The following is a 17203-nucleotide window of genomic DNA, read 5'->3' as shown; positions in this document are numbered from 1 at the left end:
TTGGTGTGTGAACTAGAGAGTTCTCATACATTGAAAATTACTGTTTGTGCTATTCAATCCTTGTCAATCACATGACATTTTTTTAGGAAAAAGAATGTCTTAGTCACTGAATGTCTTAGTCACTGAAGCTGTTGTGCAGGGTATTGCAATTTGTTAATTTTTAGTCTAAAAAATGACATGAATACATTGATTCCCACACTATATCACATGAAGGTTTCTTTTTTCCTCCAAATTACATCTCCCTTAAAATAGGTATTAGCACAGGGAACTTAAGGTAATTTTATTTCATTATATTTAAGGATTAATATTAACAAAAGCAAACTGAAGACACCTTGAAATATATCTAGTTGTAGTAAACCTTCACTAAAAAAAAAAGTATAAATCTATCTACACAAGATAGAGTAACTCCACATTGATTATGGTGAACAAAGGTAGAGAAAAATGTGTAGATGAAATATTCTTACTTGAGCTGTGCAAGCATTTTTCCTTTGGTTTACATACAAAGTCTTCACATTGTGCCTGCAACACAAATTTTTGCAATCATATTCCGTGTAAATTTTACTTGTCTTCATGAATTTGGAGGAATCCACAATTTCTGACAGGGAAGTATTATGTTAAGGAACCTGTCTTGAAAGATCAAATATTTGAAATGTTTAACAATTTCAGTTGTGCAGAAGCTGGGCAAAAAGGAAGTTAATTTAAAATGCTTAGAAAAATATAGTATATTGTCAACTCCCTGTGAGAATTTTATTCAAATAAAAATACATGCACAATTAATTTACCTAAAAACATAAATTGCAGTAATAAGTATCTTGTCACGTGTTGATCCTTAATTCCTAAATTTCTCAAAAGCATGAGAAAAATACTGACAGAGGCTTCTACATGAATTCTGTGAGTGAAGAACTCAGCTGCTGTTGAAATTCAATATTTACTATATACTCCTTTTAATCCCAGTGAAGATTCCTTCAGAACTAAACGTATCTTTCAGCACTTTTTACACAGAGACAAAATCAATATGATAGTTTGAACATCTATGCAAAACACGGTCTGACAAGTTAATATTTAGCAATACAAGAACCCACTGCTGTGGGATTCTTGCAAGGCCATGTAAGAGAATCATTTAAAAGAATACTACATAAAAGTGCTAATAACTTCATGTAAAAGATGGCATTGTAATTAAGCCATAGGTGTGCCTTCTATGAGTCATAGCAGTATCTTTGTTTAGAGAGGAGATCCTTTCACCTGAATATGAATCATGCAAATTTTACTGTGCTTTTGCATAAAAAAAACAACCTGTTGAGCTGGTGATTTGGTTTTAGCTTTGTTTGTTTGCTTAACAGTCATATAAGACAAATGTTAAACAGGTGATAGAAGGTGACACAACAAATGGATTGAGCACTTTTTAAAGGTTAGTAGCAGTCTTGAGGCCTAAAAATACTCTTTAAAAGTCACTGTGCATGATGTGCAATTAGATAGATGAGATTCTGCATAATTTGGCATATGTCAGAGACAAGATTCCCTACAGAGCTGCTTTGACTGCAGAATATGATAGATGTGACCTTTTAGGGTTGTAGAGACAATAGTATAGTTAAAAATCATACATTTCCAGGTATTTCATAAAAGCTCTAAATAGATATTTAAAAAAAAGCTTCAAAATATAAAAATGTGTTGTCCCAATAGCCAATCACATTTAGTTCAGAAAAAATAAACCAATTCAGAATCAAACTCACTTTGGTGAGCTTGGTCTTGCAAAATCCCCAAGGCCCTGGATCTGGCTTTTAAATAGGACAGGGCACAACAATCCAATACTTTCTTATGATTGAGCTTCCTTTCACTGTGGATTCCTTCACTGTATCTTACTAGAACTTAAAAAAAACCCCAACAAATAATATAAGACAGGAGTAATCACTGTCCTGCAAAATTCTTTTACAGTGTTTCACTTATTTTTGGCATCAGAGTGCATCCATAATTATTTGAACTACACTAACAAACAAAATCCACTGCATTCCATGAGGCGTAAACAGTGAAAATGTTGGCATGAGACGGACATATCGACTATCTGTATACCCAATGTGGTACTCAATAAAGGTGGTGGAAAGCAAAAGGTATGCTATAGGATCTGAGGAGTTTTGAGAAATGCATTAATATCTCCTCTACTGCAGCTTTTGCAAAGGTATCATTCTCACAAAAAGTACATTAAAACAAGAGAAGTGTGAGGACATGGAAGCTATTTTTGGCCTGAGGGCAAGTGCCATCGGGCACTCATGTTTAGAATGAGTGTATGAGTTTTGAAAGTAAATGTTTTAACAGGAAAAACTGTGATACATTTCAAGAGAAAGACTGAGAGTGAGAGACTTTGGATTTTGTTTTGTTTTAAACATTGTGCACATTTTAAAAATTTTAGTTCATTATTTCTAAATATCGCCATACATTTGTACAACAGTGCATTGTTTCATAAGCCCTGTTCTCTTTCACTGTCTTACTGACCTATCAGTGCCAGGAATCTCCTTCATCTTCAGAGATTTCTGAATTGATCTGAATTATCACTAATTGAAATGTCTTTGAAGAAGACATCATGATGGGGAAAGGATATGTTTCATATCGTGAAAGATTGCCAAGCAGTCAAAATATGGAAACTTTACTGTTAGTAGTGGAAACTAACAGTAAAGAGTTTAACTGGTTGGGCCACATTCTTGTGAGATATTATATGATTGGAGATTGGTTCAAACAATTGAGAGGGCACTAAATAACCAATGCTATGATGTAAGGACACAAACAGAATACAATCCCAGTTTCAGGTGAGCTGTCAAATAATATCTGAGTATGTTAGGATAAAATGCAAACATTCAGTTTAGGCTATCTCAACTGTGCTCTTTTGAGAGACAAAAATGTTAATTTAATTTTTAAACACATAGCATTTCAAATACTCAGCTGTTTTGATTTTACGTGGTTTTGTTGAATTGAAAATTCAAAATACAAAATGCAAAGTGTATATTGAATGAGAACAATTCAGTGATTTTTTTGAAAGGTTAGTGATGGAAGAGCTGTTTTTCACAACAAATTTTTTAGCAAATCTCTACAATTTCCCAATACAGCACAATTAAGAAACTGTAAATCTCAAAGTTCAAGATTCTTATTCTGTTTCACAAAAGACTATTTGAGGACCATTAGTGCTGCCTGGGATTTGTATCTTCTCTTACTATTCATTAGTCACCAGCAAAGTCTCCTCTTGCACTGATTGCTGCTTGCAGCATATCTATGTTGTTTAATATGTTGACTTAATTTAGTCAGAGTGAAGGGTGGAAGCTCAAATAAATATGTGACTTTGAAGTTTCTAACATCTTTTCCACTGGGGACAGAAGCATCATTTATCTTTAAATTATGTGCATAACAGACAAATCTGCTTCCCCATCCAAGACATCTCAAAACCTACAAACATCTTGTATTTTGATAGTGCTCATAGATAACTATACTAAACTGTATCTTAGATGTGGCATCCAGAGATGCCACATTTCCATTGTCCTCTTTCCCCTTCTAGGAACTGTCAAACAGAAAAGAAAGGGAGAATGAAATTACTTAGCAGGGAGAATCCAATGGTTCTCTGTTTTTGGTTACCTGCTGACTTCCTAGGAAACTGTGAGGACACCTGAGAAAACTACAGACAGTATCTACTTGCAACTACAACTTCTGTGACCTGTACTCTTGCTTTTGGCATGCATCACATCTATCTTTGCGGTGTAATATAAAGGCATACCTGGTAAGAAAATACTTACTTTTTTCAGAATGTTTATCTGAGTTTTCATCATTTGCATTATTGGAGCTGTGGAATCAGCAGAATGATGCTGATCTTCCTCATTCTTCTTTTTTTCTTCTATTCTTTATTTTGCTCCTGCATATAAATACAAAAGATAAGATTACTGTCCTTAAGCAAAGAGAATTCTGTAATTTCTATAATTAAAATAAACATCTTACACTTGTATTTTATATGAGGTAGAAAGTTCAGAGGACAAAGACTAACTATTTCAAAAAACCTCAGAGCAGAAGGAATTATCTGTGTACAAGGGCTGATATGGAAATAAACATTTTTCTATCCCATTTACAAAATCTGTAAGAATTCTGTTCCTAAAGATACTGACAAAACCCAGAAAATTATTTTGATATCTTGACAGTTTCTGCTCTATTACTTCGGTCTTTTCTTCTTCCAAGAGGTCTGCTGGGAAAATCCCTCATCTGCCATGCCTCTTCAGCTTCTCTCCCTGGCCTCTCTTTAATGTCCTGGGTCCTGTTGTATGATTACAAAAACGCAATGAAGGTGTTAGTCATCTGCCTAACGGTGCCAATTGCCAAAAGTTGATTGACAGCTTTGAAACAGAAAAACAAATTAAAGTGACCATGTGCATTTGTCCCTGGTTACAAAACCCCCAATTAAATCTATCAGTAAATAAGTAAAATGGTACATTCTCAGGAAACATTTAGATCCAATTTTCATCAACACTGTTTATACAAAATTAGTAAGATAAGAAGTGTTTGTCTTTTAAATCACCAACTCCACAATACCATTTTTAGATTAATTTAAATGAATATGAGCTATTGATGCCCACACAAATTATGTGTCCTTGGTTTAAATTGTCTAAGTAAAAGCCAGTTTTAAGAGTCTAAGTATCCTGAGTGTCCCTATCCTTCTGACAGAAATAATAACAAAAGAAGCTGCTGTCTGATCCATAGCTTACTCTTTAAAGATGTCCAATTTATTTTTGTTCATCATGCAGCTAGCTACATAGAACAGACACTATTTGAATTCTAAATATATATGCATGCAAAACATCTGCATAATGTCTTTGGGGTAAATTTTGTTCATCTACAGCACCATACTTCCAAAATCCCACTTCCCTGTGGCTCTGCCTTCCAAGTTTTAAAGGTTGAAAAGCCCTCAACAGTTTTTGGAAAATGCCTTCTAGTAGTGAATTACTTACCTCTCATGGGCTTGGTTATTTGTCAATTACTCTATAGCCAAAAGCAACAGAAACTTCTGTAAATTCAGTGGCTGAAATACAACACCTGAAGAAGGGGCAGGAACAACCCTATCTAAACAAGGAGTTAGCTACCTGATGCAAAGTGTCATTTTTCACTGCCTTTTTGGCAGAATAAAGGTCAAAGTAAAGAAAGGAATCACATGTGGTTCACTGTATTTTGTAGCGTACAAGTCCATAAGTATACAGGTCCATAAATGAACTATATTTTAAAAATTACATAATGTAGCTGTGTGGTATCTAAGATCTTTTTCGCAGTTATTTTTTTTCCAACAAACCACCAGAGAACCTCTCACACTAACATAAAAATGAAGTTTTATCATGTGAGAATATCAGATAAATAAAGTTTTATTGTGGGAGATCTTATAATTTTACCACCCCATACACAATTCTAACTTATGTGGCATTCTTCCTTGTTCTTCTCATATATTTCTCTCTTCAGTCCTTTTATCTAGCTATATGGAAAACACTGTGAATAAAAAAAGAATTGATTTATTTTTAAAGAAAAAAACTAAAGTATTGAATATAGGACAATACTGGCATGCTTGCCATGTATGCTTAAAAGGAATTTTATGGGGAATAATAGGCAGTCTGAGAGTTAGCAGTGGGTGGTACCTATGAGCCATATTGTGCTAATAGCTACTAATGGCCACTGTCATCAATTTGAGCTATACAGGATAAAAAACCTACTAAAGGGCAACCAACTTGAAGTCCAAACAGTAAGAATGCAATCTATATTACAAGCATCATCTCCTTTAATTTTCAGTCATTGAGCTAAATTATGCTTTCATATTATACCAGTGCAGTCTGAGTTGACCAATATTAAGTGACAGGAGAACTTGGCTGATTAAATTACTTTAAGATGATTCATGTAGTGCTAATAGTGCAGATATCAACCACAATAATGAAATGGCAAGAGACAAATAACATTCAGTTGGCTGAGGCTAATTTTACTAGCAAGTGCTGTAGTCCATAGCTATTACAGTGCTGAATGAAAAACATACAGTAAATGTCTCTAATGCTGTAAGTTACAGTGTGCATGTTGCTGAAATTGTATGCAGCTGTCCTGTATTCTGAGTTATCAGCAACAACCTAACTATTATCTGTTTGCTCTAATAATTATGTACTTTGAGAGATGTTTCTGAAAAAAAAACCATTGAAGAAATTATGCTTGGATGTATAACAGAGAAGTTACTGGTACGTGGAAGCATTTACCATCTGCTGCCTTTAGCTTCCATCTGTATGTCTTATTGCTGTTAAAGTTCTTGAACTACCATAACCAAATTGATTAAAAATTGATGAAACTAATACTGCTATAGAATTGTGATGTCATCCAATGACAACTAAACTCTATATGTAGGTGACTGGTATTTTGTCTCTGAGCATATGCAGGACTAGTTCAGCCTCTGAGTATACAGAGTTTGAATCACTTCAGGTCTTAAAACACTTTGAGTAGTGTTCTAACTTCCAGGCATCATATTAACAGCCATAATTACCTACATAATTTTCCTGTGTTTTAGTGGCAGCCAGATTCCCAAAAGATAACTGAAGAATTGCATTAAAGTTTGTACTGTAAACAGGCATCATTACCACTATGTTGTCTTTTTGTTCTACTCCAACAGTTAAATTTTAAACCAAGACTAAACCTGCCTGAAGAAAAAAAAGTGGTTGTATACTGGAGATAATACTGATCATTGGTCCTTAATGGACCGTTATGAAAGGTTAGAAATTACATTCACCTTCTCAGCATTTCCTTCTTGAATAATGTATAATTCTAAGTGGTGACTCACAGCTTACTTTTTTTTTAACTCTTGTAGATATCTATGGCATTTCACATGTATTTCCAGATCCCAATCTGGAGTCCAAGAATCTAAAAGCTGTGCAAGGCATTGAAATTACAACTACAAACATCTACACGTTTTCATGCATCTCATCTGTGATTTATTGGAATGAAATTGTCTACAGTAAATGGATCATTTTTATCTCATTTTCTTTCTTCATTTTATTATCTTCATTTCTTTGTCTGCTGGAAAGAAAAACATTTTCCCTTGGTTTATGGTTGTAATGCTAAATGTTAGTTATGCTACTAAGTCAAACCCCAACAAAGTTGCCTAAACATGGCTATCACCTGATCATATTTCAGGTGGTTATCACCTGATCAACTTTCATACAATAATTAGTGTGTTACTATCCAAATACATTGGTGTTATATCTTGTATTTGTAGATATTAAATTTCTTTCTGTCTTCTAAATGAATGTGACATTTTCTATGGATTCCTATTCCCAACGTTTTGTATATTTTCTGATGTCATTACTGTTTTTAAAATTTTGGACAATAATGTCAGTTCACTATTGATGGTAGCAACAAAGTTTATCAATTATAAATTCACCATTTCAGCTGTCATGGGTAATGCTGTGAAAAAAATTCACTACTTTAAAGACAATTTTTTATTCTCATTGCAATTAAATGAAAACTAGGTCAACAGCCAATCCAGACAGACAGTGATATAATAAATGTGGGGGAAATGTTATACAGAAATAATTAAGCACTTGCTATATTAAATTGTGATAATATTCTTTCAGCTCTACCCGCTGACATAAAATTTGAAAGCAAATTCTTTTGCTACATGTTATATTCAGTTTTAGGACAGCAACAAAATGAAAATATCACTTTTCTTTGGAGCCTCAGTAATTGCTATGTGATAAACATATGAACATGCTCCATGATAATGAGTGGACTTATATATAGAAACTAGTAATTAAATTTTGTTGTTGTTTTTTTTTTAAACTGCTTTAATTGCTAGTTAATTTATGCACCTGATTTTTCAGGTGCTTGTACATACTCATTAAAAATGACCTCCAAGAAAATCAGGAATGCTGAAAAAGGAGGCAGAATGACAGGTTGGCTGCTACTAAGTTTAGCCTTTTTCTGTGCTGCGAAGTGTTTTTGTGGGTACTGTAATTATATATGATGGAAACCTTCAGAAACTTTTAATATTAAACAGTATTACAATATTAGTAACAGACTTGGCAGTATTTCTCTTCCAAATCCCTGTTTACCACTTGGTTACAAAATTTGCTAAAGGCTGAAATCTAGTGTATACTGTATTAGCCTGGAAACAATTTTTTGTTATAACATAGTCTGCCTCTTTTATTTCAGAATATTAAGAAAATGTTTCTAACATTCTGATTTGAAGAATGAAGTAAAGCAGTTAAAGAGTAAATTTGTTGCAGTCAATGCAAATAAGTGGACTAAAAATTTGGTTTTAATGTAAAACTCTGAGCCTACATAAAATTAATTGCAGCACATGTACAATGATGTCAACTCATTACTGTAATACAAATGTCCTTAAAACTTCACACAGACTGGCAAGTTGTAATGCATTGGCTTCACAATACCTTATAGTAGGGAGCAGTGAATAAACGCAGGTCTTTACTTTCTGCAAGAAATGCATTAGTAGTATCTGAGACTTAAAAATACTGATTTCTATGGTAGTCACAATGGTTTTATAGATGTGGAAATCCAAAGGGTACATTTATAGTCTTCTGGGAATATCTGCCTCAATAATTTCACAAGCACTTTAAAAATTCCATGTACATCTTTGTGTCAGGGACAGTTACTTTCCTCACTGGTAACTCCACTGAAGTTACATAAATGCACTAATAGAACTCTCACCTGCACTCTTTGGTCAAGCCAAAACATCTCCACAATTTTTTAGCATCAGAAATTACCTTCTCCAATCATTGACCTATGTTTACTTTGCCTCTTACATCCTTTGGAATACACATTTCATGTCAAGGATGTCAATGGAGGCAGATTCTGTACACCTCAGGTAGTGTTTTAGTTTTCATCTCACTGTGACTGAATTCTTCACTGCTAAATATCATGAGGACAGTCTTTTACACCTGTATTAAGTCCAATACCCTCTTGTACAGTGTCTAAGATCTTTAGAATTACTTTAAAAATATTAATTCCTATAGAGTGATTTCTTAGGTAACTTGCTATATGAACTGCTACGAGAATGCCAAGACATTAAGCGATCTCAATCTCTGAAAGTTCAAGGGTAATATATGAAGAAAAAACAATAACCAGGCTACTCTACTGTGTTTTACTCATCATTTTGTAAGTTTACCAAAACTTATGCTGAACTTCATATTAGGGGCCACATTATCCAAAGTACTTGTATGGTAGCTAATACAATGGACCATAATCAAGCTTTTATTGAAAACTAAATATTAAATAACAACGGCAATTAAAATAATATAACCATTTATCTAGAGCCCAGCACATTGATTGCCTTGTACTTAGGATAATTTTAAAAGAAAAATAAAATGTGGATTTATTGTACATCAAATATGGAATGGCATTATGGTACTGTACAAGCATGGCAAAGTGTTCTCCAAAGGAAAATGCATACTAATACCTAAAGCCTACTCTTGCTCTTATCTGCTTACTTTTTTATTACAGCTGATGTTTCATTTTAACATATACTTTTAAAACTCACTTTGTGTTTTAATGGAGTGCTCTGGGCCAAATTGATCCCCAGTATAATGTTGCATGTTCATGTCAGACAATTATTATGATTTTTAATGGCATGAGTTTGGTGTGGCTGCATTATTCATGTGGGGCATATTGATGAGAAGGTCATATAGGTCACTGCAAGAATTTAAAATACTTCTGCAGCTCAGAAATGTATTTTTCACATATATTTCAAATGCATGCTTACTGGTTTTACTTTTCTAATTGATGATGAATAAAAGGTCAAATTTCTACTATTTGTAAGCTCAGAATGAAATGAAAACTACAATAAGATTTGAATTAGAAAATCCAAAAGGAAAATTCCAGTGTCGTAGCAGATTCTCAGTCTCTTAGAAGATTAATGGAGCTGACTTGTAGAACATTTTCTGTATCCCGTGGCTATTCATTTAACATACTCATTACTCTGGACATCACGTTACGTTTGAGCATTTGCAAGAATCTGCTGTATTTTTTAGCAACAAAGCTCTTGAGTTTTCCTCATTATGAAAAATTTGTTAGATTCTGCAGGGTTGTCTATAAGAAATACTTGAAAGAGTTCATTATACTTTTTAGATGACCATAACAATATCCTGGAGGTATGTTTATCTGTTGTGGTGAATCTATGCCTTTACTTTTGCAATAAGGGATGTAGACAAGGACAAACGCATCACATCTGTATTACTTGTATATTATTCCAGCTCCTCATGGGCCTATGGTTTTCAGTCGTGAACTAGAGGAATCCAAATAAGTTTTGTAACTTGCATCATGGACTAAACTCCAGTATTTGGGATGCAGAAACATGATACAGAAAACTATCCCAGGGTTCTGTAAACTAACATTTGACAGTAATATACATTTACTTTCAGTGGAGGTATACAGAAAATATCCTTCATTTGACATGGTAGCATCATGGCTTTGCCTTGACCTAGGACTGAGTGACTGAGTATAATGAGCTATGGCCAAGAAGACACTACAAACAAGACCTAAGCATAATGAGCCATGTCTGACATGCAAAGAGGATCTGAGTGTAATGAGCCTTTCTGTGGGCTGTGTATCAAAAACTGACAGGAGAATGGTATCTGAAACTGTTGGAAAGGTGTACTGAGATCTGACTTGCAGCTTGTGTCAACATCTGGCTATAAAGACACTTGGCAGTAGAGGTTGGCGTCAGGGGGGAACACAGTTATGAGGACAACCAACACAGTGCAGAGGCAGAGTGCCTGAGAAGAAAATGCTGTGCTTTGGTGCTGAGCCTCTACCTGAGCTTGACACAGAGACTGGTCAGAGAGAGTGTCACATTCCTTCAGGCTTCACTGTAATGCCTTCACTGAGATGGTCATTGGAGTGGGGTAGAGTGAACTGTGTGTATGAATGTGAAAAGATTTTTCTAACACAGCACAGCTATTGCTTGGTCCACTTAAACTTACCAATGTCACAATATTTAGTGTTCCATTTCCCTAGCTGATATCATTACATTCCAATTTGCAGAATTCAAGGACAGGAACATACAATGTAGGTTTCAATCACTTTTTAGAAGCATTGATCATCACTTGCCTTCGATCACTTACAAATTTAACAAAAACACCATGGCCTACAGAGAGCAGGTACAAATACACCAAGAATTGCTGAAGAAACCTGAGTGATTTCTATGTCTTGGGAATGTCTTGTAACATTTACATACAAACTTGTTTAGAAAATAATACATTAGTCAGAAAGGCAGTTTTAAAAAACCCTAGTAACAAATATGATGGTCTGGTTTAGAGGACTGGAGCAACTAGTAGTAAAACTGTGGTGCAAAGAGCAAATGTCACATTCTACTTTGAAAATTCTCTTTCTTTTGAGGGCATCCAGAGATAGCTAATCAAAATCTCTCCATTCAGGGAAAAAAATAAGCCCCTGCTGATCTTGCTTTTCAAGAAATTATCCTGTGTAAATTATTGAAAAGATGAGTCACTATTTCCACAATTTCCTGTAAACACAGACATATTTCATGAGATCCTGTGGGAGAGGAATATTTTAGAAGCAGAAAACCATAGTCTTATAATTAATTTCTGTACTTTGGAAATGTCTGACACATGTGGGCCAAACATTTGAGTTTTTAAATCAAGATTTAAATTCTCAGTAGAAAGATTAGATAATTTTTTATTTCATACCATTATGTTTGAACTATCACTTATTTAGCTGTGCTTCAGGCATCAGAGTAGTGTATACTTGCAAACAGAATAGGGTATACAGAGACAAATTTGTTAATAAAATCCCTTCTCACTCCTTTATTCTTTCCTCTTATAGTCCCTAAATGAAAAAACTTAAGTGGTACTTGTTAAAAACATAACTTAAGAATTCTGCATGACCTTTTACATCTAGTCCTGATTTAAGAGCCAGCACAGCTAAAAGCGTAAGATAGTATGCTGCTGTAGCACACTAAAAGGTCAAATGTAAATGAGTTCAGGTTGAGATACTGTTCTTTATCTTAGGGAGAAATCAATTATGAACTCCAGTTTAATATATAACTCTCATGACTTTTTATCAAATGGCATATATTGATGAATTTAAGACATAATCATGCTAGTATTAACAAATACCTAACATTGAACTCCTAATCAGTCATACGAGAATCAAGAGATATTTAATGTTTTCAAAATTGTGTATATATATATAATATATATATATATATATATATGCCTGGAGGACTGACATCTTCTACATAAAAGATCTGATATGTGTGCAACAGTATTCCCCAAACTATTTAATACAAAAGTAGGTTCTTGTTTTCAGCAAATAGCATGACTTTTACCTTACACTGATCACTTATAATGTTTATAATACTTCAGATACTGAAAAAGAGTGTGCTAATTACCTTCAATGGTTCTTTTGTGGACAATGGCTGACTCTTGAGTTACTGGGTTCAGAAATGCTTTCCTATTTCTCCATTTCTTTCTATGATGTGTCAATGTTAACTGTGAGGCAATCAAATACAGGAACCAGGGAGAGTCTCTTCAAAAGCTTTTTTGCCCACTGTCCCTAAGATCATTCGTCTGCTCTGTTCAGATCTTGTAATGGAATCCATTTTGCCTGTGGAGGTTCCCAGCAAGGGTCAGTGTGTCTCTCTACAAGTAGCTTTTGATGAAGGAATGATTCCATATACCTGAAGTCCCAAATTAAAAAACATATCTTACTCATACGCAAGCCACTATCTGTATGTGTACACATGTATACATATGTATGTGTGTGTGAGTGTGTATATGTATGCATATATACATACAAAGTAAGGCAAAATGTAAAAAATATGTATGAGCATCTAACTGTTATTTGAACTTGTTTATTCTGAACAGCTACACTATCCTTCAGTGGGATCTGTTGAACTTTTGCCTTTGACTTCAAAGGAATCAGATCCAGGCCACTAAAAAAGCACATTTTTGAAACCAATAATATTTTAAAAGCCTCACTTTGAAAGTCATGATATGAAGCTCAGAATTTACTCTCCCCTACATAGAAATAACCTGTAGGGGGGTGAATGAGATAATTAGATAATTAACTATTCAGTAAGTCTTAAGCAGCTCAATAGTGCTTTTTATCTTCAAAGTGCTTTTTAAACATTAACTAAGTAATTCTCTCAGTCCTCTGAAGTAAATAATTTGGTATTTATTATCCTGGTGAAGAACTGCTATAATTAAAAGGAAATGCTGAAAAACAGTACTTTTCACTTACATTCTTCTTTTTTTTTTTTTTTTTTTTAAAATAGGAAAAGGAAAAATGCAGCAAAAAACCCACAGTGTGAATCTGCAATCCCTTGATACTTACTCTATTTCAAGAGTTATTGTGCCAAAGGAAAAGTATAATCTGTATGATTGCCCATTGCCAGAGATGGAAAACGTACTGTAGAAAGTATCTGCTGCTGAACTCTACTTCTCTCCCAGGCAATTGTACTCTTAAGTGAACTTTTCTGTTGCATACTTTAGATAGCCTTCACTGTCATGAATTGCCCTGATTTGCAGAAGAATGGTTTGACTGCAGACTCTCACAGTCAATGAAATTTAGTATAGATAGATGTAAGGTCTTGTGGTTGTGATGAGTAATTTTACAAAAACATTAGCATGATACTGAATAACTAAAAAAAAATTCTCAGAAATATTAGGAAACATTCAGTGGATTTTCCTTTTAAGCATATATTTTAGTGGATAATCTTATCATTCCTGTATATTTACAATTACATACACAAATGGACTGGAGAATAAGTGTCTTATATAAGATTTCAGGATTTGGTGTTACTTCTTGATGGTGTAATTAAGCCCATTTCTCAAAATATTTTTCAGGCAAACAATATTTCTCTAACAATTATCTGACAGAGTACCACACACACTTCAGTCTCTCAGAGGTACAACTGTACTAAAAAGACTGAGAAATAAGATAAGCATAGATCATGTTATCCAATAGGTATGTTGGCACTAGAAATCATCAATGTCACTTCAACTTAACTAACTTTAAACTGTCTTACAAAATGCTGAATGCACAATACCAAAATACTTCTGATTAGTATTAACGTTCATGTCAGTACTGCTATTCTCTGTGGGAAAATGAAGTACAAAAAAGTGGTGTGGAATATTACAGAATTAATTTGTATCATATTTTTATCAACACATACTTAATATTAATGTATGTGCATACCTTTCCACATCTATACTTAAATTAGAAAAAAAAATACTAAAGAAAACTCTTTTTCTCATGTTGAATTTGCAATTGAATTTATGAATGAGTTGAGCATTCAGCTTTATGCTCCTGTTCTCTGCCCTTACCTGTCCTCCAAAATAATGGCAAGTGGCACAGTGGAATGTTAGGATGAAGAAATGAAAGTCTGAATGAGATATTAGAAACATTGCTGATAATCAAATCAGGAAAATGGTGAATTTACTTCATTCCAGGATTGCAATTTTTACATAGTATAAATTATGTGTCATTTTTGATAAGGAGATGGTGATTTTCCCGTTCTGCTGATGAAAAATACAAAAAAATATACCTTATTGAGGAAAAATATGTCAAAGAATACCTTTTATCATGATAATATGACCGATTATCTGGTTAAGGATCTTTCCCTCTTTTTAAAAAGATAGTATCTGGATCAGAAATAATCTAAAAGAAAGTAGATAGATCAGAATGTCATGGTCTCAGCCCAGTCTCTGCTCTTCAGGGACCCAGAATCTTTCCAGTCTTTGTTTCACCACATTTCAGGAAGGCTTTCAGGTAGGACCAGAATCTATACTCTAAGTTAGTGATGCTAGTCTTGCTTTATCCTAAATATCGACAAAGAATGTATCATAAAGATGGTTACAGGAACCTTCTATACAAAGTAGAAAAGTGTCATATTATATAATAATGCGAGGCATCCTCACAAGTCTATCCAGCCTATAAGTAACTTGGGGATGCCTGTCACTTCATGTTCTTGGGGCAGCATTCCCTGCATACTCATAGCACTCAAGTTCCTACTTGAGATAACATCTGGACAAGTATCAGTACTGATTCTGTTTGAGTTCCTGAGATGATCTAGGCACTATTGTCAAATATATTTTTTTAAATCTGAGGGTAGTATAAAACTTAAAAAATATCAAAGATATAATATTTTTGAAAAAAGCTTAATCTTTTTTCATGGATTATAATGGTTCTTGTTTACGAATTTATACAAAAAGGTAGACTTTGAATATTTCAGACTTGTAATTTTTCTTTCTATAGCTATTGCTGCTATGTATGTAAGGGCTTTCAGGGTCTACATTCTAATACCTTTCCCTCTCCAAAAAAAAGTTGAAACTGTCCATACTTTTAGTATTTTCTGTTATTTATGCAGTATTACTTAACACTGTCATTTTTAATTCAAAATTTTATTGCTATTTCCACAAAGACTTTTTCACCAAAACCCATTTTCCCTAAAATTTTAGTAAATGAAGTTGTTATGATTAAAATGTCAAAAAGCTGTAGACATTTTAGCAAAAATGAAAAGAGCCCACTATCTGAAATCCCACAAAGCGAAAGCAGTTTAAATTTTAATGGTAGGAAAATTATGTCTTTTTTTGCCTACAGTTTCTAGTGTTAGCAATTGTAATTGATAACAAGCAAGATTATAATTGTTAGCCTTTAAATGGAAACCATGATATGTTCAGCCTGGATCTGAAGTTTATCCACAATTTACCTATGGCTGGTTTGTAATGTAAATTTTCTTTTATTTCTAAACATTCCAAAAGAAGGATCAGAATAAAGAATTCCTTAGACTATCCTTCCTCTCGGTCTGCTGATCCAATTATTACTCCATGAACCACATTGCCATATTATTAGGTTTTTCAAAGTTAATACACATTTAGGAATGTTTGCCAATTGATAGAAGTGTTAAAAGTACAAAGAACCTAAACCTTCAGAGAACCAAGGCTTTTAAATCATTCAACTGCAGAGAAGTAAGTAAATAGAATTAAATCTTCTACAATTTTAAACAACTGAGTTTTGCATCAAAAAGAAATCAGTGAAAAGCTATGAAACATGCCCCATGTCATACGGAATTATTTGATGTTGGGAGAGGGGTATGGCTTCTAAACTTCTAAACTGTTGGAGACAGGAAATCATGGCTTGGATTTGGTGTTAATTGCACATCAATTCACACCTTACACATGCTTCAAAAATGACTACAACTAGTGAAATAATCTTTTCTAAAAGTCAAGAGAAGTTAGAGTGGTCCAGAAAAAAAAGAAAAATATTAATGTTTAAGTAGTAGACATGCTTCATGTCAAAAAGCAAGCCAGTTAGTGACTGATGCGGGTTTTTTTAAAAACAACTTTCCCTTTGAACAACTGTTTCACTTTCCAATCAAGCACCTTAATTCAGTTAGTTACCAAAACTTTCACAGTCCAAACCCATAATTCCCACTATCTTTTCAAAAGCTCAAATCCTGACCAAAACAATGACAATAAGGTCCCTTTTTTCAGATATGCTTACAAAAAGAAAAAGCGTGTAAGATTATTTATACTGGAGCAATGAGAGTTGAGGCTTAGAACTAATCAAACCAATAATGATGGTTAAAAAGAGCTTGCTCAACAATAGGACAATTGATTCACCAAGAAACTAGGCTATAAAAGACACTTTCGGAGAATCTTCCATGAGCAGTATTATAAAATATTCATGGAGCGTCTCTACATCCAGTGTGTAACTAGGATACTGTTTCTGGAGATGCCATTACAAAATATGATATTAAAAATATGAACATCTGGTAATCAAATGCATGGCAGTGTAGTACTTACATGAGACACAAGATTTATTCCCTAGGAAGGATATTAATTCTAAACACAGAGCTTCCAGACTTTCTGGAAGACAAAAACATGAAAGAGACGGAAGGGAAAGTAGAGCTGTGTGTATCAGGAGAAAAATCAGAACAGAAAAATTGCTATAGTAAGCCTCAGAGAAATATAATGAATCAATCTGGGATTAAGCTACTAGATAGGAAGAAGAATAAGGATAGCAATAGGGAGGTTGTACAGATCTCCAGGGCAAGGAGAGACATGAGAATAACATTCTGCTTAAAGATGAGGTGAGAAAAAGAAGGTAAAAAATACAAGACTGTGAGAATTCATAGTTCCAAATCTCTAATTACCAAAAAACCTCAGAGACACGGAGGAGGAGA

This window comes from Colius striatus, chromosome 8 (assembly GCF_028858725.1).
Source record: "Colius striatus isolate bColStr4 chromosome 8, bColStr4.1.hap1, whole genome shotgun sequence".
Taxonomy (NCBI): Eukaryota; Metazoa; Chordata; class Aves; order Coliiformes; family Coliidae; genus Colius; species Colius striatus.
The sequence above is the reverse complement of the archived record's forward strand: the minus strand, read 5'-3'. Positions refer to the sequence as shown.